Genomic DNA, 22,250 nt, shown 5'->3' with positions numbered 1-22,250 from the left:
GGCAGATGACAGATGTCTGTAAAAGAAAAAAGAAAATCATTCATCCAAACCCATTACTTAAAACTCACCACGCCGGGCGCGGTGGCTAATGCCTCTAATCCCAGCACTTTGGGAGGCCGAGGCGGGTGGATCACGAGGTCAGGAGATCGAGACCATCCTGGCTATGGTGAAACTCCATCTGTACTAAAAATACAAAAAATTAGCCGGGCACGGTGGCGGGCGTCAGTAGTCCCAGCTACTCGGGAGGCTGAGGCAGGAGAATTGTGTGAACACGGGAGGCGGAGCTTGCAGTGAGCCGAGATCGCTCGGCTGCACTCCAGCCTGGGCAACACAGCGAGACTCCGTCTCAAATAAAACAAAACAAATAAACCAACAAACAAACAACTCACCAACAAACCAGAACAATTACCTTTGCTATTGCTTCATATTTCTTCCTGGCCATTTTTCGAAGTGTACTTGTTTTACATTTAGAAGTGTTAAGTATATGTGTGTAGCTGCATTGTTTGTAATTGTCTAAATCATTCTGCCTGTGTAATTTAATATCATTTCCACCTAAGTGTAAGCATTGTCTCAGGTTAATCAAAAGTCCCTGGTGAATGTAATATGCCAACTGTGTGGAAGGTAGCATGAATATTTAGCTGTTCCTTTGTTGTTAGTCATTGAGGTCTTTCAGTTTTTCATTCTTCTAAATATGGCTAAAAATATCCTTTAGAATTTTTTTTTTTTGCATTTGGGATTATTTCCACAGGCATGAAATTAATTGGCCAAAGGTAGAATTTTGATACATATTGTTCAAATTACTTTCCAGAAATTCTGTACCTATCCATACTCATTAAAGAGGTATAAGATAACCTATTAAATATTATGATTTGAATAATAATTAAATATTAATATTTAAATCCTATATTATTCGAATAATATTTAATATTTAATAATACTTTATAATATTCAAATGGGTTGTGATAGTTTGGCAGATGTCAACATTTGTTTTGTTTTACTTTACATTTCTTTAAGTCTTCTGCATCTCAATATCATAAAATGTTTTTCTTACGTTTTTTATTTTCTTTTGACTACTTAGGAAAATAAATTTATCTGGACTTTATTTTATATAAGGTATGATATAGAGACTTACCTCTTCTTTTTCCCGTAGTAAACCACTATTGTAGAAGGACAATTTAATAAATAATATATCTTCTTCTTATTGTGTTTAATTTATAATAAATTATTTTATATATATGCAACAATTTCTGAATTTACAATTCAGTTTCACTGTTGTATTATACTATTCCAGTGAAGTTGTAGTACTATTTTAATCACTAGAGATTAAAATTATGTTTTGGTGTAAGTTAGTTACTTTTTATATTTCAAAATTTAAAAAAATTTTCTTACATATTTTATTCTGGATGACTTTTAGAATCAGTTTGTTTATATAAAGAAATATCTCCTGCCATGATTTTCATTTGAATTGGTTAGAATTTGTGCATTTTTTTTAAAAAACAGAGTAATTCTCCAGGAAAAATATATAGTATTTGTTTTTTCCCTGTCTTTGTTAAATTTTTAAAGTTTTCCTAGCATTGTGCTTGCCTTTACTTATGTTGTCAGGTGTGTTATTCCTGAGTATTTTGTGGGTTTTTTTCCAATTGTGCTTGCTTTTATATGTCCTATTTGAAATGCAATCCAAGTTTTTCCCATTATATTTTCTAATTCATTTATACCCTCCTGCAGTTTGCACTGTTTTTGTCATATCTTTTAATGTTATTTACATTTTAAACTTCACAAATATTATATTATTTTGTATAGTTAACATTTTGTCAATATTCATGTATATCTACTTACTTATCTATTTTTCTTTTTTTATTCTAACTTGCATTTACTGAATAGGCTCTGGGATCATTTTTCTTCCATTGGAACACCTCTCTCTAGTGTATTTATTTTAGCGAAAATTTGTTGGTGGAAGATTCTCTCTTTGTCTAAAAACAAATTCAATAATACATCAGAAATATGAAACACCGTGTCCAAGAGGGACTCATCCCTGAGGTGCAAGGTTAGTTTCCACATGGAAATTATTGCTATACCTCTCATTAACAGAATGAAAGGTAAAAACCATATGATCATCTCAAAAGATGCAAAAAATAAGCATTTGACATAGTTCAACATCCTTTCATGATAAAAACTCAACAAAATTGGTAAAGAAGCAAATTTCCTCAACATAAGGAAGGCCATTCATGAAAAGTGCACAGCTAACATAATAACCAATGGGGAAAAACTGAAAGTTTATCCTCAAAGATCTGGTGTGAGCAAAGATGCCCAATCCCAGCACTTTTATTCAACTATCCTGGGAGTACTAGCGAGAAAATCAGGCCAAGAAAGAAAAAAAATCCAAACTGGAAAGGAAGTAGTAAGATGTTTGTAGATGGTATGATCTCATATATAGAAAACTCTAAAGAATCCATAAATTATCTGTTAGAACTGATAAATGAATTCAGCAAAGTAGGAGGACACAAAATCAACATAAAAAAATTAGTCGCACTTTTTAAGCCAGTAACAATCCATCTGAAAAAGAAATTAATAAAATAATCACATTTATGATAGCATCAAAAAGAATAACACACTTAGCAATAAATTTAACCAAGAAAGTGAAAGTCCTGTGCACTGAAAAATACAAAACACTGATGAAAGAAATTGAAGAATACACAGATAAATGGAAAGACATCTCATGTTCATGTATTGGAAGAATTAATATTGTTAAAATATTTTGGATATAGTTAAAATGCCCAAAGTGATATACAAATTCAATGCAATCCCTATCAAAATTTGGATGACATTCATCACAGTAGAACGATGGTTAAATGTGTATGAAATCACAAAAAACCTTGAATAGTTGAAACAATCTTGAAAAGAAAAACAAAGTTGGAGGCATCCGACTTTCTGACTTTAAGTTATATTACAAAACTATAATGATCAAAACATTGTGGTATTGGCATAAAAACAGACACATAGGCCAATGAAACAGAATAGAGAGCCCCAGAAATAAACTCAAGCATGTATACTTGTGTTATATGGTTTTGTCAACTAATTTTTGACAAGGCCACCAAAAAGATTTGGTGGGGAAAGTATTGTCTCTTCAATAAATGTTGTTAAAAAACTGGTTATCCATATGCAAAAGAATGAAACGTGACCCTTATTTGACACCCAAAAAATCAATTCAAAATGAGTTAAAGACATAAACCTGAAATGACAAAATTCCTAGAAGAACATATATGAGAAAAAGCTCTTTGATATTGGTCTTAATCATGTTTTTTTTTTTTTTTTTGGATATGATACCAAAAGCCCAGGCAACAAAAGCTAAAATAAACAACAAATAAACAAAATAAATAAAAAGCTTCTGCAGGGCAAAAGAAATAATCAACAAAATGAAAAGGTAGTCTACGGATTGGGAGAAAATATTTACAAACTATATACCTGATAATGGGTTAATATCAAAACATCTATAAGGAACACATGCAGCCTAATAGCAAAAAAGCAACCTGAGAAAAATTGGACCAAAAACCTAATAAATATTTCTCAAAAGAAGAGACACAAATGGTTACAGGTATACAAAAATGTGCACAACATCACTAATCATCAGGGAACTACAAATCAAAACCACAATCAGATATCACCTCATGCCTGTTAGGATGCTTATTATTAAAAACCCAAGATATGAAAGTGTTGGCAAGTGTGTGGAGAAAAGGGAAGCCTTGTACACTGTTGGAAATTTAAATTGGCCCACCCAGTATGGAAAACAGTATGGATGTTTCTCAAAAAATTAAGAATAGAACTACTGGCTCGGCACGGTGGCTCACGCCTGTAATCCCAGCACTTTGGGAGGCTGAGGCAGGCAGATCACGAGGTCAGGAGTTCAAGACCAGCCTGACTAACATGGTGAAACCCCGTCTCTACCACAAATACAAAAATTAGCTGGGCGTGGTGGTGCATGCCTGTAATCCCAGCTACTCAGGAGGCTGAGGGAGGAGAATCGCTTGAACCCAGGAGGAGGAGGTTGCAGTGAGCCGAGATCATGCCGCTGCACTTCAGCCTCGGTGACAGAGCAAGACTCTGTCTCAAAAAAAAAAAGAATAGAACTACCTATTACCCAATAATCTCTCTACTGGGTATATATCAAAAGGAAAAGAAGTCAGCACTTTGTAGAGGTATCTGTGTTCCCATGTTCATCACAGCATTACTCACAATACCCAAGATATAAGAATAACCTAAGTGTCCTTTGACAAATGAGTAAATGAAGAAATTCTGGTATGTACATTTACAGTAGAATATTATTCAGCCTTAAAAAAGGAAATACTGCCATTTGTGACAACATGGATGAACCTGGAGACATTATGCTAAGTGAAATAATTCAGAAACAAAAATAAAAATGCTGCATGATCTCACTGATATGTGTAATCTAAAAATAGCTGAATACATAGGAACAGAGAGTATATTGGTAGCTACCAGGGGCGTGGGGGAGGAGGAAATGAGGAGATAAGTCAAAGGTACAAACTTGCAATTATGTAGGATGAATAAGTCTAGTTATCCAATGTACAGCAGGATTATAGTTAATATTGTATTGTATAATGAAAATTTGCTGAGTAGATTACCACATGCACACAAAAAGAGGTAACTATGGAAGGTAATGAATATGTTAATTTGCTTGACTAGTAATCATCTCACTATGTATATGTATATCAAAACATCATGTTGTATACCTTAGATATATAAAATTTAAAAATATAAAAATTATTGCTTCACCTTCATTTTTGAATGACATTTTCACTGGCTATAGAATTTCATTTGGCATTCCTTTTTTTTTTCCTTCAAAATTTTACATATATATCTGTTCATTCTTTTTTGGCTTCCATCATTTCCACTGAGAAGTCAGCAGTCAGATTTATTGTTCTCCTTCTAGGTAATGCCTTTTTTTTTTTTATATTGCATTTTCCTCTTTTGTTTTTCACCAGTTTAACTATCATTTGCTCACCTGCAGATTTCTTTGCATATATTTGTTTTAGTATTTTCAGAGAACCTTTTATCAATTTCTGAGAAATTGATGAAATTGATATCTTTCATCAATTTCTGAGAAAATCTTCAAATGTTGCTTCTTCTGCATTCTTTCTGTCCCATCCTTCTGAATGTCTAGTTTACATATATGTTGCGTTTATCCTAATTTTAGATTTGGAAATTATCAGTGGGGAAACTTCTATTTGTTCTTTCCTATGGATGACAATTATCTAATACATTTTTCCATAAGATTGTTTCTATTTCTCCTCTTTTAAAATCTTTATGAGATTATGATACTATCTTTCTTATTTGTACATATGTTTTTATTTATTTTCTTGGATTCCAGTTATATAGTTATTTCCTTTGGTATGCCATTTTTGATTGAATGAATTGTAAATGAAACTATTTAGAGATTATGTTTCTTGTAGAATGGACTCTTCTTTTAGCCAGTCAGATAGTGATAGTGATTAATTATTACTTTAATTCAATCAGGGACTCTCCCAAGGTGAACTTTGGTAAGGCTGGGCCTAACACTAATTCTCTCCTGGCCCTTCAAAGATTTTGAATGACAGCCTGGAGTATTCAGTTCAGGAGCTTGAGGAATTTGGGGGCTGATCAAATTAAAATACATGATTGTAAGAGTCAATAACACACAATAATTTTTGCAGAGTTGTGTTTGGTCAGGGTTGCATGAGAGAGGAAGTGCTTTATAATATGAAACAATCTAGAGGCTTATGGAGCTGGGGCTTCTACGCAGAACAGAAGGAGAGCAACGGAACTCCTGGGGGAGAATAGAGTAAGAGACGGGTTGAACAGCAGAGTAGGAGTCTCTGTGTCAGAGAGCTCCAAAGGACAATAGCAGCTTGGGGCCTTATAACTACAAGGTTCTGTTTTTATCGATAAGTGACTACTCTCCAGTGAGCTTGTAGGTTATGTAATACAGTTTCTAAATGACTACAAATCTAATTATTTGAACTATTTAAAAAAACAATTTAACATGTAAAACTTTAAGCTTAGAGCAGGTAGGCTTTTGAGCTAATGGGTCTCAGCCTGTAGTGAAGAAATAAACAGTTCATGGGCCAATACACAGGGGTACTTTAGACTCACTTACATAATAGTCTGCAAGTTCCTATATTTTGATTTTTGTCTTTTGAGAGCACTGTATAAAGGTCATTTTACTTTTCTGAGATTCCTCTTTCTCAGGAGTCACAGCCTTTCCAGCTATTGTTGTCTGAGCTATCCTTAACCAGATAATTTTTTTTAATGTGGCTGTTTAAATTGTTCTATGAGGCAGCAGTAGTCTAATGTCAACTAGTCTATTCTAAAGCTGAAAGTCTTTATCTATTAGCTAGTGAGTTTAGTCTGTTTATGTTTATTGTGATTACTAATATATTTAGACATATTTGTTATTTCCATGTGTCATTTTTTGTTTGTTTCTCTTATTTTGTTTTGAAGTAACAGATGTTTTATTATTATGCCCTTTTCCTTTATTAGTTTGGAAGTTATATGTAGAGTTTCTATTTCTATTCAATTGGTGATTACTCTCTCACACATAACTTCATATTGTAATCAAAATACAAATTATATATGTACATTTATTTTAATCAAAATCTAAGTGTTGTTTTAATCACAACCCCAATATATGTATATATAAAATCTTATACTGAAGATCCCATCTCGACAACATTCTCCCCCGACACACACACATAAGCCCACAGATAGTCTTCAATTTTATTTTTAATTCCATAGTGTTTTTACACTTACAGTAATAGTTAATTTCGATAAATATATATTTAGGCTTGCCAAATATTCTGTTGATGTCTTTGTACATCATTGCTTTTTATATCCCTTTTCTCCCTTTCAGATTTTTAAAATACAGACTTTATTGATTCTTCTTAGTAGAAGAATAGTTTTGAATAACAAGTTCTCTTAATCTTTGGATGACACAAAGTGTTTTCATTTTGCCCTCAATTTTGTCAAGCTGCATATACATTTGACTTTGGTAGTTATTTTCTCTGAATATATTGAAGTGTTTTTGTTTTCGCTTTCTTCCATTATTAACAGAGGCTGATAATGTTCTTCTGCAAGTAATCATTCCTTTCTCATTAGCAGTTTTAAACTCTTCTCTTTATCCTTGAAACTCAACATTTCACTAAATATATGTAAGAATGTATTTGTATTTATTTGTACTTTTTTTTCTGTGCCTTTTAAATTTGAAGATTTAAATCTTCCTTAAATTACAACTATTATTTCTTCAGATTTCTTCATATTGCTTCTCTTCCATTTTCTCTACTTTTTTTTCTGGAACTCATGTAAAAGTTATATCAGAAATTACAACCGTTCTTCATGTTCTTAACTTTTTAAATTACATTTCTTACCTCTAAGATTCAGTACTATATTTTGGTTATTTTTCAGGTATCCTTCCAAATTTATTATTATTTTCCTGAAATAATTATAACTCCTAATGATTTTATTTTTTTAATTCGTAGTTTTTATTTGGCTTCTCTTGTTTTATAATCTCTCTTTCTTGCCTTTTAAATATTTGTATCTTATTACCCTAAACATTTTACACGCACCTACTTTAAAGTTCTATCCATTTTTTCTGTTACCTTTATTTCCACAATGTGACTCCTTCTGTTTGTTAATTTCTGAGGCTGTCTTGGTGTTATTCTTTATCATAACTAACACTGGAGGTGCATTTTATAGAATTTCTATATATGCTTTGGTCATTGAAAGATTCCCTGTGAAAAGATCTCACAGGTGATTCTGCCCAGTTTCCATGGGATTCTTCAGTATTAACTAACTTTTAGCCTAGGTTCTTAACTCTGGATTTAAAAAAGTATTCAGTTAGTATAAAGTTGGAATAAGAGCAAGTGGTCTGATTTCTGGTCACAATTATCTTTTCCAATCACAGCCTGGGATATACTTATTATTTCTTTAAATGTCTTCATATTTATAAAAATATGGCTTTCATCTTTCTTATGATCCTAGGAAGTAGGTATTTTTCAGTTCAGTTGATGCTCCCTTGTGGATCCTTATAACATCTGGGAATCAGACTGTAGCTTCCTTGTGGAAGTTAAAGCCCCAGCTCCTAATGTTTGTTTCAGATTCCAGTCCCCTAGGCATACTAGAGCTTCAAGCACTGGTCACCACCATGCCTAAGATTTATTCTTAATTCCTGGGACCTATAAAATTCCACCTCTGACTTATGAGCAACAACAAAAAATTGAAGTCTACCTCTAGTAGTTTGAAGTTAGAGGGAAAGCTCTTGTGTGTATTCATGCTGCTATCTTACCCATAAATTTCTATTAAAGGCCATTAAAACACTGCCATTAACTTCATTGCTAAGATTTCCTTCTATGCAGGTAGTTTGACAAGTGCACAAAGATAAGTTCTTGAGTATGTCCATTGTAATACAGAAAAAGTATAATGACTCTAAATCTCCTTTAATAGGAACATCTCTAAATAAATGATGTAGAGGAATATGATAGAGCCAGCAGACATGCTGTAAAATTATATTTATTTTTATGAAGACATGAAAGCAATGATTGAGATGAAGATGAATATTATAATAGCTAATTCTTACATGGAGCTTGCTCTGTGCTAGGCACTATTCGAAATGCTTTATGTATATTAGCCCATTTGATTTACTCAACAACCCCAGCTGGTCATATTATTTATCTCCCATTTTACACACAAGAAGCAACAAACCATTAAAATGTCATGGTTTGTGTAAAATATGGGAACCTACACACGTATTTATAAAATATCATTTTGGAGTGAAGAATATACAGGGGAGAGTAATAAATGGCTGGATAACAGAGCTGGAAGGGAGATTTTTAAGCTTTGATCCATCTAAGTGTGCTACAATCTACGTTAAAAAGAAATAAGTAGCAGTCAAAAATGGAGATGTTTACCTGGGCCTGGACCTTGTGTTCGTGTGTATGCACAGAAGGAACTTTGAGGATTTCAGACAGAGAAGTACATGGACTCTATAGGACTGGGGCACAGATGAATAGTATTGATGAGTACTAGTGAGTATTTGTGACTGGCCAGGACATACAGTATGTGAAGTGGAAAAACAAGGGCATACTACGGATGCATTTATGCTCAACGCAAGTCTTTTAGGACACTCTTGATGTTACTTATAACAGATTTTCCCTATGAACACAGTGCTGTGTGATAGCAGGTTTTTGCAAATATTGGCACAGCTCTGATTTACTTCTGTTCCCAACTCTATGTCATCCTTCTCTTTTTCTGAAGTTTATTTATGCATTGCAGAGAACAAATCAGATACTACAGTTGAATAAAATCACCCTGACAAAAAATGTTTCCTTTTATCTCTTATCCATTTAAGGAACAGCAATTCATTGCTCTTCTTATTTCATGTTCTTAATAGATCACTTATGTTTTAGTTTTAAAATTCTCATTCTTAATTGGTTCCCAAGATACTTCTAGAAGTGCAGTTTGTTAAACCTCCTGTCTTGAATGAGGATCTTGGGAATAGTAGATTGTTTTAAGGTGAAATATCCTCAGTATGCAAGTTTATCCCGGGAGGGAAGCTGATGATGACCATGGGGAGTACTTGAGACTTGAGATAACTTTGATGATACCCAGAGATTATTTCTCCTGGAAAAAAAGTGAGCATTCTGGAAGTTTTGGTGTAGTATGGAGAGGCAGCAGGAAAAGAGAGAATAAGTACTACCTGCTTAAGAATCACAATGTGGTTGCTAGAACTGGCCAAGCTTTTGATTAGATGTGTGTTGATATTGCAGTTCTCCCCAAACAGGTACCTTTATGATATGGCTGCATCTTTTGTATCAGAGTAAAGGGTTTCATGCTGTATTAGAACAATTTTATTCTAATTTGAAGGATGCCTCTGAGAGTGTCAGGTGGCATCTATGATAATATGGGCACAGGACATTGGTGGGTCACAAGACAAGCCTTAGAGGCTTCAAAGAGTATTCTGGTTCTTCCCGGTTGTCTAATTCTGGGAATCTGACTTCAGAGATGGTCTCATTACTGTGATATACAGCTATAACCCTGATGGTGGATGAGAAAGCATGGAGACAGGGAAAGGGATTTGGAAAGTGTGACTTCCATAGTGCATGCTTCAAGTATACTAATAGTCTATTTGTTCACCCTTACGTTAACACCATACCTAGTAATTACTGTAGTTTTATAAGAAATCTTGATATTCACTTGATATCCATTTGAGTCCATTCTTGGACATCATTCTTCTAATTATCTTGGCTGCTCTTGACTGAATTTCCACATCATTTCAAAATGTCTGTCAATTTACACAAAGAAACTGTTTTTGTTTTCTTTTTAAACTTTTATTTTAGATTCAGGCATACATGTGAGGTTTATTATATAGGAATATAACATATCATGGGGGTCTGGTATACAGATTTCATAACCCAGATAATAAGCATAGTATTTGATTGGTAATTTTTTGATCTTCACCCTCCTCCCAACTTCCATCCTCAAGTAGGTCCTGGTGTCTGTTTTTCCCTTCTTTGTGTCCATGTGTATTATTTGTAAGTAAGAACATGTGGTATTTGGTTTTCTGTTCCTGCATTAGTTTGCTTAGTATAATGGCCTCCAGCTCCATCCATGTTGCTGCAAGGACATGAGTTATTCTTTTTTATGACTGCATAGTATTCCATGGTGTATATGTACCACATTTTCTTTATTCAGTCTACATTTGATGGGCATTTAGGTTGACTCCATATGTTGGCTATTGTGAATAGTGCTGTGATGAATATATGCATGCATGCGTCTTTATGATAGGATGATTTATATTCCTTTGGGTACGTATCCAAGAATGGAATTGATGGGTCAAATGATAATTCTGTTTTAAGTTCTTTGAGGAGTTGCAAACCTGCTTTCCATATTGGCTGAATTCATTTACATTCCCACCAGCAATGTATAAGTGTTCCAGTTCCCTTTTCTCCACAATCTCGCCGGCATCTGCTATTTTTTGACTTTTTAGTAATAGCCAGTCTGACTTGTATGAGATGGTATCTCACTGTGGTTTTGACTTGCATTTCTCTAATGATTAGTGATGATGAGCACTTTTTTCACTTGCTTCTTGGCCATGTATGTGTCTGCTTTTGGAAAGTCTTTTCTTTGTTTTTAATCCAGTTCTTATAACTAGATTTTCATCATGGAAGTACAAGCACTGCTTCCTTTTCATATAGGAACGTGAATCACACATCTTAAAAGAGATAACATAATTTCATTTTCTCTAATAGACTATTACAGCAATGAAATAAATAATATGAGGTAAATAAGAGCCTTTGAGGTTTTGACTTCTCATTTAATTCATTATATTTATGTCCACTTGTGTCATCTTTTATGTTATTTTGTGTTATCTTGTTCTTTTTTGTAAAAGTTGGCTTTAGTGTCCAACTTCAGTTTCCAAGTGGCCTTTAAAAGCACAGCTAATTATTAACTCATTACTGTCAACTCAACTTTTTGAAGCCAATTATATCAGTTAATGTGTATAAATTAATAACCTGACATTATTTTTATAACAGGATACCTATTTTATTTTCTATTTTAGAAATGATTGAACTGAGATACAGGGAGATTAAGTAACTTGTCCAAGTAAGCAGTTGGAGCTAAAGTAGAAACTCCAGACTTCCTGACTCTACCTACTGATATTTTTGCTGTTACACTGTGCTTCTTCCAAGCTTCTCAGGCTCTCCCTTTGACTTTGTCATTCTTTCCATCATGAACAGCTTTGTATTAGTCTGTTCTCACATTGCTATAAAGAAATATCTGAGATTGGGTAATTTACACAGAAAAGAGGCCTATTTGGCTCATGGTTCTGCAAGCTGTACAGGAAGCATGGCAGCATCTGCCTCTGCTTGGCTTCTGGGGAGGCCTTAGGAAACTTGCAATTATGGCAGAAGGTGAAAGAGGAGCCAGCACTTCACATGGCTGGGAGCAGGAGCAAGAGAAAGAGAGGGGGGAGATTCTACACACTTTTAAACAACTAGATCTCCTGAGAACTCTATCACTAGAACAGCACTCCAGGGATGGTGCTAAACCATTAGAAACCGCCCCTGTGATCCAATCACCTCCAGCTAGGCCCCACCTCTAACACTGGGGATTACATTTAAACATGACATTCGGCTGGGGGGTGGGAATGCAGATTCAAACCATATCAAGGCTCTTCCCTATTTTCTCCTGGTGAGATCCCAGCTACTCATTCACTTGCAGCTTCAGTCCCTTCTTACCCCAGAAACTGCTTCTGATAACTCACGTCACAAGCAGTTTTTTTTCCCCTCCGAATTCCCAGAGCTTTTTATACCTCTCACATGCGCTTATCTCTTTCTGCTGTGTATTTATACAAGTCAGTTCTCCCCAGCAGGACTGCCAACATCATGATGGCAGTAATTGCTTCTTATATATTTGGTATTAACAATGCCTACCTCCAAACACAACACAGGGTAAATGCTTATTGCTTGCTTAATAGATGAATAAATTAATTCAGTGAGAATATAAAATGTTTTAATATACCCCAGGGACAGACATTCAGAATTAAGACGGAGATGGAGAGAGCATGTTATCAACAACAACAAAAAATTTCAGATAGCTGCCCCTCTCAAATGGGAAGAAAGTTAATATCATTAGCAGGAAAATCAGGTGGCATTTATGCTGATACATTTGTTGTTTCCCTCTAGAGACAACTGTCTATCGCAATGTGCTGTGCCAGGGCTGGAATAACTATCCTTGTGGTCTGAGGACAGTGTGTTTATTATGGCCTTAGAAATAGAAACTGGGGCTGTGCTATAAATCATATCAGATATTGAACCAATGCTTTCACCTTCTTCTTAAGATAAGCCAGAAGTTTCGTTCTTTTAAGAGAAATGAGAATGTGCCTCGTTTATTGTGAGAACACAGGTCACCTGAAAAGGCAAAGAGTTTTCAAATTAAAGATGGTATCTTGCGTATTAGAGAAAACAGGAATGTATGGGTTTCCCAGAGTTTCAGGAAAAGCACAACTATCTGGTTGGGGGCTGCTGCTGACCTATCTTGGGAACTACCCTTAGCCACTTAATCTTTTAGGACTTCAGTCTTTCAGCTCCCAAGTGGGAAAGCTAATTTTCTTGTATCATGGTAAGGATTAGCTGTACAATAATGTATACAAATGTGCTCTGCGCACTCTACAGCATTGGACAATTGTAAGGGAGTGTGCACACTGGTGTGGTGGCCAGGTAATTGAGCTGGGAGTTCAAAGCCCCGCAGCTGAGATCTGCAAGTTTGAAGGCTGACTTTCTCTAGACAAAGCAGTGGAGGGTGGGGCAGGGGCTGTACCCTCTCTTGCTTGACCTCTCTCTTCACCCAAGAGGCTTCCTAAAATGTTGTTTGAAAGCTACTATCTTATCTCGCTTGATCCTCACTATTCACTTATGTTTATTATTAACCCTACTTTAGAGCTCACAAACCTGAAACGTATATGCCTTGCCCCAGGTCACACAATCAATAAGCAGTTGAGCCAAAACTTTCATAAAGTTGTCTGACTCCGCATGTTGTTTCTAGGGGAGAATAATGATTCTCTTCACTTTGACAACAGCAACTAGGGAATAATGAACCTATGCATTTATAAAAACTGACGCCAGGCTTTTAAAATGGAGCGTTTAGTGTGGTTATAAAGGTGTAAATCCTCTTGTGTTTGTAAACTTGTACACACTGAAGTGGATGAATTATTTAGCAGACAGAAACAACTTGTCTTCTATCATTGTAGAGTGGGGAAGGCAGTGTTTGCTGGCAGAATTTATGACTTTGACATCTCAGTCTACATTGTCCTTTTGAAAGATCAAGGTTTTCTGAATCTATATGATCTGCATCCACAGTTTCAGTGATGTAAACAAAATTTTCTAAAGGAGGAATTTCATTTCATAGATACTAGTAGCAAGTCTCTGAGTACTGTTAGTTTTCTTACTAAAATTCTAGATTGGAAGAAACTTTCATATATTTTAGCCCAATACCTGTCTAGCACTTTGACCCTCTCTTTATAACCATCGGACCGTGTTCATCAATCTCTTTTTACACATATCCATAGTAAAAGAGTCTGAGACCCAGGAGCAGTGGAGCAAGGTCATAGAGACTGGAATCCAATACATGAACTGGAATTCTGTTCCTTATAAGATATATGATCCTTGGCTTGTTACTTAATAGCTATGTTCATTTATTCATTCATTATTCACCCACAGACATTGACTGAGTGTCCATCATATGTCAGACAGTGTGCTAAGAGCTGCATGCTCAGTGATATATATGAGCCATGGCACTTGTCTTCATAGAGACTGAAGGCAAAACAGGTGATACGATGAGATAATGGACATGAAAGTGCTTTTGCAATTTAAAAGTCTGATAGCATGCTAGATATAATCTTCTGAGGTTGAACATTAGTTGTAATAGTATTAAAATATAATTTCATAGAAAATGAAATTTTGGTTTAAATAAATTGTAACAATAGGTCTAGGGAAAACAGGCTGCCCTGATGGAACTGTTCCAAGACACACATGGACACAACAGGAGCTGGGTGCTGACCTACCTTTCCAGGAGAGCACGTGTGGTAGGTGGAGAGGGTCATGAGTTGCTGTGAGGTTTTAGAAGAAGGTGGAATATGAGGAGCTGGAACTGCGTGTTGAAAGACTGTGTGCTGTGAGACGTGATCCAGTCTCTCAGGCATTCTAGTTTTCTTAAATATTACCAAACTCAGGAACTACTAACAAAAAGTATGATTAGATTTCTTACAGAGAATTGTAAGTAAGGGAGTTTTGCTTTGGGTCTAAGTTTTTTAAGGAACAGAACCCAGGTAGCACCAATGAAGTGAAGATAGAGAGAGTTTGTAAAAGGAAGTGAATCATGGCACCTCAGGGAAGACTGAGTACTGCAGTACTTGGCATTTGGGACTTATTTAACCAGATTTTTGCATCGATCAGCCTTGGCTAAGTAATATGCAGAAGTAATGTAGGCCAGGTGTGATGGTTCACGCCTGAAATCTCAGCATTTTGAGAGGCCGAAGCAGGTGGATCATTTGAGGTCAGGAGTTTGAGACCAGCCTGGTCAACATGGTGAAACCCCGTCTCTATTAAAAAATTAGCTGGGTGGTCGTGGTATGCACCTGTAATCCCAGCTACTTGAGAGGCTGAGGCAAAATTGCTTGAGCCTGGGAGGCAGAGATTGTGGTGAGCCGAGATTGCACTGCTGCACTCCAGTCTGGGTGACAGAGTGAGACACTGTCTCAAAAAAAAAAAAAAAAAAAATTGAAAAAAAGAAAGAATGTAGCTCATGCTTCATGCTGGGTGTGGGTCAGCTGCAGCTCTGACCACACAGCTTCATTCTATTATCTGTGCTGTGGAAGCAGCTGCTGGTTGGGACATGCTGTTCTCATGTTAAGAGGAAAAGAGTGGTGTTAGGAGCCTTTAAATCTTCTGCAAAGAAATATTACTTCTTGATATGGTTTGGATCTGTGTCCCCACCCAAATATCATGTTAAATTTTAATCCCCAATGTTGGAGGTGTAATGCCTCCAACATTACACCTCTCTAGTGGGAGGTGATTGGATTACGAGGGTGTAATTCTCATGAATGGTTTAGCACCATCCCTTCTTGGTACTGAATAGTGAGTTCTCAAGAGATTTGGTTGTTTAAAAGTGTGCAGCACCTCTCTCATCTCTCTTTTGCTCTTGCTCCAGCCATGTAAAACATGTCTGCTTCCCCTTGCCTTCTGCTGCGATTGTAAGTTTGCTGAGACCTCCCCAGATGCTGAGCAGAAGCCACTATGCTTCCTGCGCAGCCTGCAGAACTGTTAGACAACTAAACCTCTTTTCTTAGTAAATTACCCAGTATCAGGTATTTCTTTTTTTTTACTTTTATTATTATTATACTTTAAGTTTTAGGGTAAATGTGCACAACGTGCAGGTTTGTTACATATGTATACATGTGCTGTGTTGGTGTGCTGCACCCATTAACTCGTATTTCTTTACAGCAGTATGAGAATGGACTAATAAATCTCTACTCACATTTTATTGGCCAAATGAGTCACACAGCTGAGCCTGATGTCAATGTGGCAGAAAGATATGATTCTCTTACAGAATGCAGCAGTTCAATAATTGATAACTATAATTAATCTTCTACAGTATCTAAGGGCAGGGAGACACAAGCTGACATTGAGATTACGTGGCCCTAGAAGTGAAGCAATCTATGGAGACCCAGGATTTATCCAGCCCTTAAATTAGGAAAAGTGATAGAGTGGTGAGAGTGATGGAGAATGGAGTAGTAATAAAGGATGCAGACATAAAGGAAGATTAGGATTTTTTTTTTAAAGTTTTGAGTACCACAGGGAGAAACATGTATCTTTTTTTTAGAGGGAAGTAGTTATTATTTTTTTGCAGATAGTAAATAATTTTAGCACTGTTTTTGGTGGCAATGTGAAGGATGGAGTAAATAGATGAGAAATGTAGTTAGAAAAGTCAGTAGAATATGGGCGGAAAAGTCCAGAAGGGTACATACCAGTGGTAAAGTCAATGCAAGTGAAAAAAAATAAGGACGTTTCAGAGATATATTTGTCAGGACTTGGATGTAGGTTTGTTGTCATCGAGCTGGTAAGAATTTTACTGTTGTACCATCTTATTAACGTAAAATTTACAAATGATTTTAGTAGAGTAAATAATATGGCAGCATGGATTATTCAGCCTGCTTAGAAACAGATGCCTTTTTAAAGCATGCTAGAAGCTTACCAACAGCTTCACCCAGGAATGATGACCTCAAAGAGCAAATCTTACTCACAGGCAGGATAGAAATTCTGCTGTTACCCACTGGGATAGCTATAAGAGTAATTTATAGCTTATGTGCATTCTGATTGACCCCTGATGATTGGTTGGGGTCCATGACTTACTGGCTATGAAATGTTTTGAATACCATCCTTGCCCACAAGATCAGTTTATCTGTTTTTTTTTTTAGTCTTCATGATATTACCAAGTGGGAACCAAAATGGGTATCCAAATTCAATGATTCCATACCCTTTCCCAGAATACAGGCTTATGTTGCTTAATCCTCTTGTAAAAACCTCATGAGACCACACACTGACCCACAGCTGAACATTCTGCCTTGACCTAACGGCCTCCTCATCTCTCCATTGGGAGAGGACTAGAGTTCCATCCTTACTCCCAGCCCAGCTCCCACCACAGTCCATCTTCATGAGCCTTGGTTGTGATTGTGGTCGAGTATTTTCTCTCAGATCCATCATGGCAGCACAGATATCTCCCATCTTCCTTGGCACTGACCATCTCCCAGATTTATTGGATTAGAAACTAACTTCCCAGTTGCTTCTCCCTTCCTTCCTTCCTTCCTTCCTTCCTTCCTTCCTTCCTTCCTTCCTTCCTTCCTTCCTTTTTTCTTTCTTTCCTTCCCTCTCCTCACCACCCCCTCTTCTTTTTCTTTCTTTCTTCCTTTCTTTCCCTCCCTCTCCTCACCACCCCCTCCTCTTTTTCTTTCTTTTCTTTCTTTCTCTCCATGGTCTAGCTCTGCTGTCACCCAGATTGGAGTTCAGTAACATGATCTCGGCTCACTGCAACTTCTGCCTCCTGGGCTCAAGGCCTTCTGGGTTCAAGCAACCCTCCTGCCTCAGCCTCCCAAGTAGCTGGGATTATAGGCACGTGCCACCATGCCTGGCTAATTTTTTAATTTTTTTTTTTTAGCTAGAGACAAAGTTTTGCCATATTGCCCAGGCGGGTCTTGAACTCTTGGGCTTAAGCAATCCTCCCACTTCAGCCTTCCAAAGTGTTGGGATTACAAGCATGAGCGACCACGCCTGACCTGAAACTTTCTTTATATCCAAGCAACCAAGTCAAAAACTTTTCTCTGCTATCTCCAGAGGGAAAGAAACTTCTGCTTCTCTTCTTTCCTGTAACCTGTTCCTGTTGAGATCAGGATGATCCCTCTTATCCTTGTGGGGTCCTTCTCTGCACACTCAATTCTCCTAGTGCATCCTTTTCTTTATTACACACTGAATTGCAGTCTTGTTGCATTAATTATATACTACTAATAATTTAATCATACAGCACTCTCATCCATCATTAAACTCAGGTCCCCTAAGGCTTCTCATTTCCCAGCAGTTTATAATGCTAATTTTAGTTAAGTTCTGTTATCTCCTCTGGAATACTTATGCAGGCATCTTGTTCTCTACCCATTTCCTATATGTTGATGTTTCTCAGGATGCTTATTGTTTTCCTCTACTCATTCTGCTTGGCGAGTTTATCAACTTCTTATGTTTGTTGAGAAGAACTGGAATTTTCTCTCTAATTCTCATCAGAACACATTTAGACTTGCCTTTTTATTTTGCTGATAAGAAAGAAAGGAAATTGGTTTTGGTTTCTGGCACATAGCGAAATGAGGGAACTTTTGTGTAAGATAAAGAAACAACTACTTCTTCTTGTCATGTACTCTCATAGTCCCATCTTCTGCCTGATGTATAATTTCATCTCATCTTCTCCATGGTTAGCTGGAACTTTCCATGCCTATTTATGACATAGTCGCTGAGGGCTGAAATCTCTCTCTCTCTCTCTCTCTCTCTGCGTGTGTGTGTGTAGCCCATCTCTCTTTAATTTTATTTCTACTCTTTTTTCATTATTTCTCAGTCAACATCATGATAGTTACCAAACCCAGATTTCTCTGGTTTTGAAGCTGTCTGTGGCTCACCTAGCAGAACTATCTCTCCCATTGACTAGTATTGGAAGGAGTGACCGTAGTTCCAGAGCATACCAACTCCCAATTCAGCAGACACAATAAACTGGATCTTGCAGAATATTTTTTTTTTTTTTTGGCTTTACCAGGGTGGGGAAATCAGGTTTTCTGTTACCTGGCCTGTAGAAGTCTAGTTCTGATTCTTTTCAGGGACTGTATTCCAGAAATGTTCCCAGCAATAACAAAATAAATCTGAGGAGTCAGTTACAGGTGTAACTCTGATCTGACAACCAGGTTTAGATTGGGAATGTCTTTCCTAAAGCAATCACATATTTGAATTATTGCCATATTTATTGTGTGCATTGTTAAATACAACACATCTCTCTTTAAAAGCAAGCTTAGAGTTTGGCACAATCACAAGGAATTGTTAACTGATATAAACTAGAAGGAAAGCAAACAGTTATGATCTCAGGGCTAATCCGAATTCCCTAGCAACTGTGAGTTTTTTTTTTTTTTGTCTAGCACATATATCCCTACTGGACTCCATATGTATAACTAGATTGCTGCTGGACTTTTGTTTTTTGGATGTTCTATGTTAAACTACATTTAAATTGACCCATCATATTTTCTCTTAATTCTCATTCTGTGTTCCACATCTCAGTAAATGTCACCACAATTCACTAACTCTTTTACATCAGGAACAAGGATGTAATCATTAATACCTTTGTCTTCCTTATTCCTTCTCAATTTCCAAGTTCATTCTGTATTTTCTTCAAAGACTTGAACTCACATTTTTCTCACCAGCCTCACTGCCATGCCACAGAGGAGTTCATCTGAACTTGGTGAAATTACTCTAATTGTTTATAGTCTGTTTAACATCCAATTGTATTTGGCTTTGTAATGTTCTATACTACATGGAATGGTCTTTTCACTCCAAATAGATAAACTTTCTTGAAGGTAAATATTATATTACCTACCTTTTGGCATATGCATTGTTTTAATTCTGGTGCTAGAGCTATACATGTAGTACATTTAAATGTAGTTTTGAATTTGGTATTCTTGGATAGAACTGGAGGTCATTATGTTAAATGAAATAAGCCAGGCACAGAAAGACAAACTTCGCATGTTCGCACTTATTTGTGGGAGCTAAAAATTAAAACAATTGAACTCATGGAGATAGAAGGTAGACTGATGGTTACCAGAAGTTGAGAAAGGCCATGAGAGTTGGAGGGTTGGGGAGGGGAGTGGAGATAGTTAATGGGTACAAAGATGAAGTTAGATCGAATGAATAGGATCTGGTGTTTGATACCACAACAGGGTGACTACAATCAACAAGAATTTATTATATATATTAAAATAACTAAAGATTTTAATGGGATTGTTTGTGACAAAAAGAAAGGATACATGCTTGAGGTGATGGATACCCCATTTATCCTGATTTGCTTATTATGCAATGTATGCCTGTATCAAAATATCTCATGTACTCCATAAATATATACCCCTACCATGTACCCACAAAAGCTAAAAGTTAAAAATTAAAAATAAATAAATAAAATAAACTTTCAGGTTAAAAAAAGGAAGTTGATGTTCCTCTTAAAGAGTCTGTGGAAATTTTCTTCTTCATTCATCACCTCACAATCCAAATATAAAGGCCAAAGTTGGGCCCACTGGCTAGTTGAACTTCTGTCATCCTGAAGCAGCTAAATTGTAGTATTGTCATGCTTTAAGAGCTGGGAAAATTGAGGAACATGAGATCAGACGCAGCCAAATTTAACTTTCACTGAGGCTGCTGCCCCTCCTGTGGGTATAATATTTCGGTTCATCAAAAGATTTTTTCCTTGTTTAATGTACTTACCATGTGGTTTTGTTAGAATGAATAGCTCTCTCCTTGTAAATGGATTTGGTTGGAAATTCAGTTTCTTTCAGGGCCAGTGGGAGAGATCGAAGGGCCATAAATATTCCTTCTCCGAACTGTTTATAAGTAAAATGGCCTTGCTTAAGAGGCCTGAAAAATGTTGTGCTATATTCTGAATTATGTACAAATCTCTGGCAATCTTCTGTTTCTTTCTTTGATGAGGACAGATTTTACATTCTCCCTCAGTGATGAGTTATGTTCATAGTTGTCTTAATGGATAGCTGTGTCTATGAAGAATGAGAGTGATCAACAGGGCTTCAACTCTAACTCGTGACTTTTCTCTTAAATCTGGGAACTAGAAATTCTCATCATGCCTCCCTTATTGTTGTATCTAGTGTTGAAATGAGGAGACCTTGGTAGAACCTACTAACCCCTCTGCCTCTGGGTTGTGCAACTTTGGGTAAGGCCCACAACTACTTTGTTCTTATTTTTCTTGTGTTAAATGAAACTATTATCGTATATGCATTCCTCCCAGGCTTGATGTAGATATAACTTTAGTCCTATTTTCAAAGTCAGTTCTTAATTCATTCCATCAAATAATTAGTTTCATAGCATATTTCTGGGTGGCAAGCATGCACAGACAAAAGAGATAATGCAATGCTTTTGTGAAATCACATACATTGTCTCATGTGATTTTTCTCCTCAGAATGATTGTTGGTCTGGGGAAAAATGAGAAAATTTTTGGTATTGTCCTCTTTAATTGAAAAGTGAGGTTCAGTAGGAAAGAAATGAAAACTACAATTTTGTGAGTGTCAACTATATGCCAAGCACATGCTGGATGCTAAATATGTAAATTGGATAGCTACCAGCTGATTTCATTTACATCCACTCTTGAATGGGTTTACATCCATTCTAACTTGGCTTCCTCCTCATGTTTTCATCACCCCCAGAGGTATCTAAGCCACCTATTGTGGAGTCTTAATTGGGTCCAGTATCATGGAGAAGTAAATTGGCCCTGCAAAAGAGTTAATTGGAATGTGGATGGTAGCAACTCTGAAAAGCTTGTTTTCATCCCGCGTAAGTAATGGTGTGAGGCAGGGAGGAGTATGTTGTGTTTGCTGACTTGCTGCATGAAGGATAATTAGGTGCCACATCAATGTGAAATAGATGGCAAAATGAGACTCTTTCTATTTCATTTTAGGCTGAAGGTCCCAAAGGCACTTATACAAAGCAAAGGTGATAACCCAGCTGGCCAAGGAAGTCCTCAAATTTGAGACCTCTATTTTGAGATCTTAATACCTACCTAAAGATAGATTCAGATATTAAAATCTACCTCTTAAGGCTACAGAGGTTGAGCAGGGAGACTTGTTTCAGTTTAAAGGATTTTGGGGAGAGATTTGTTGATATGCTGATGTGATTGACACCCTCTTCCTTGCCCATACAGGAAGGGAGAGCATTTAGGGAACTTCAAGAGAAACACTCAGAATAATTGATCTATGTTCCTTTGAGTTTTTGAGGTACAGGTACCAAAAATTTGTCTCTAGAGGAGTGTCCAGAAGAAGGATTCTATATCAGAGGATGAAGTTCAGTACAGAGAATGGATTGTTTCCCCAAGAGGGAGCTAGACTGGGCCATCTTTGATCCTTTAGAGAA

Source organism: Nomascus leucogenys, chromosome 19 (genome assembly GCF_006542625.1).
Source record: "Nomascus leucogenys isolate Asia chromosome 19, Asia_NLE_v1, whole genome shotgun sequence".
Lineage (NCBI taxonomy): Eukaryota > Metazoa > Chordata > Mammalia > Primates > Hylobatidae > Nomascus > Nomascus leucogenys.
The sequence above is the reverse complement of the archived record's forward strand: the minus strand, read 5'-3'. Positions refer to the sequence as shown.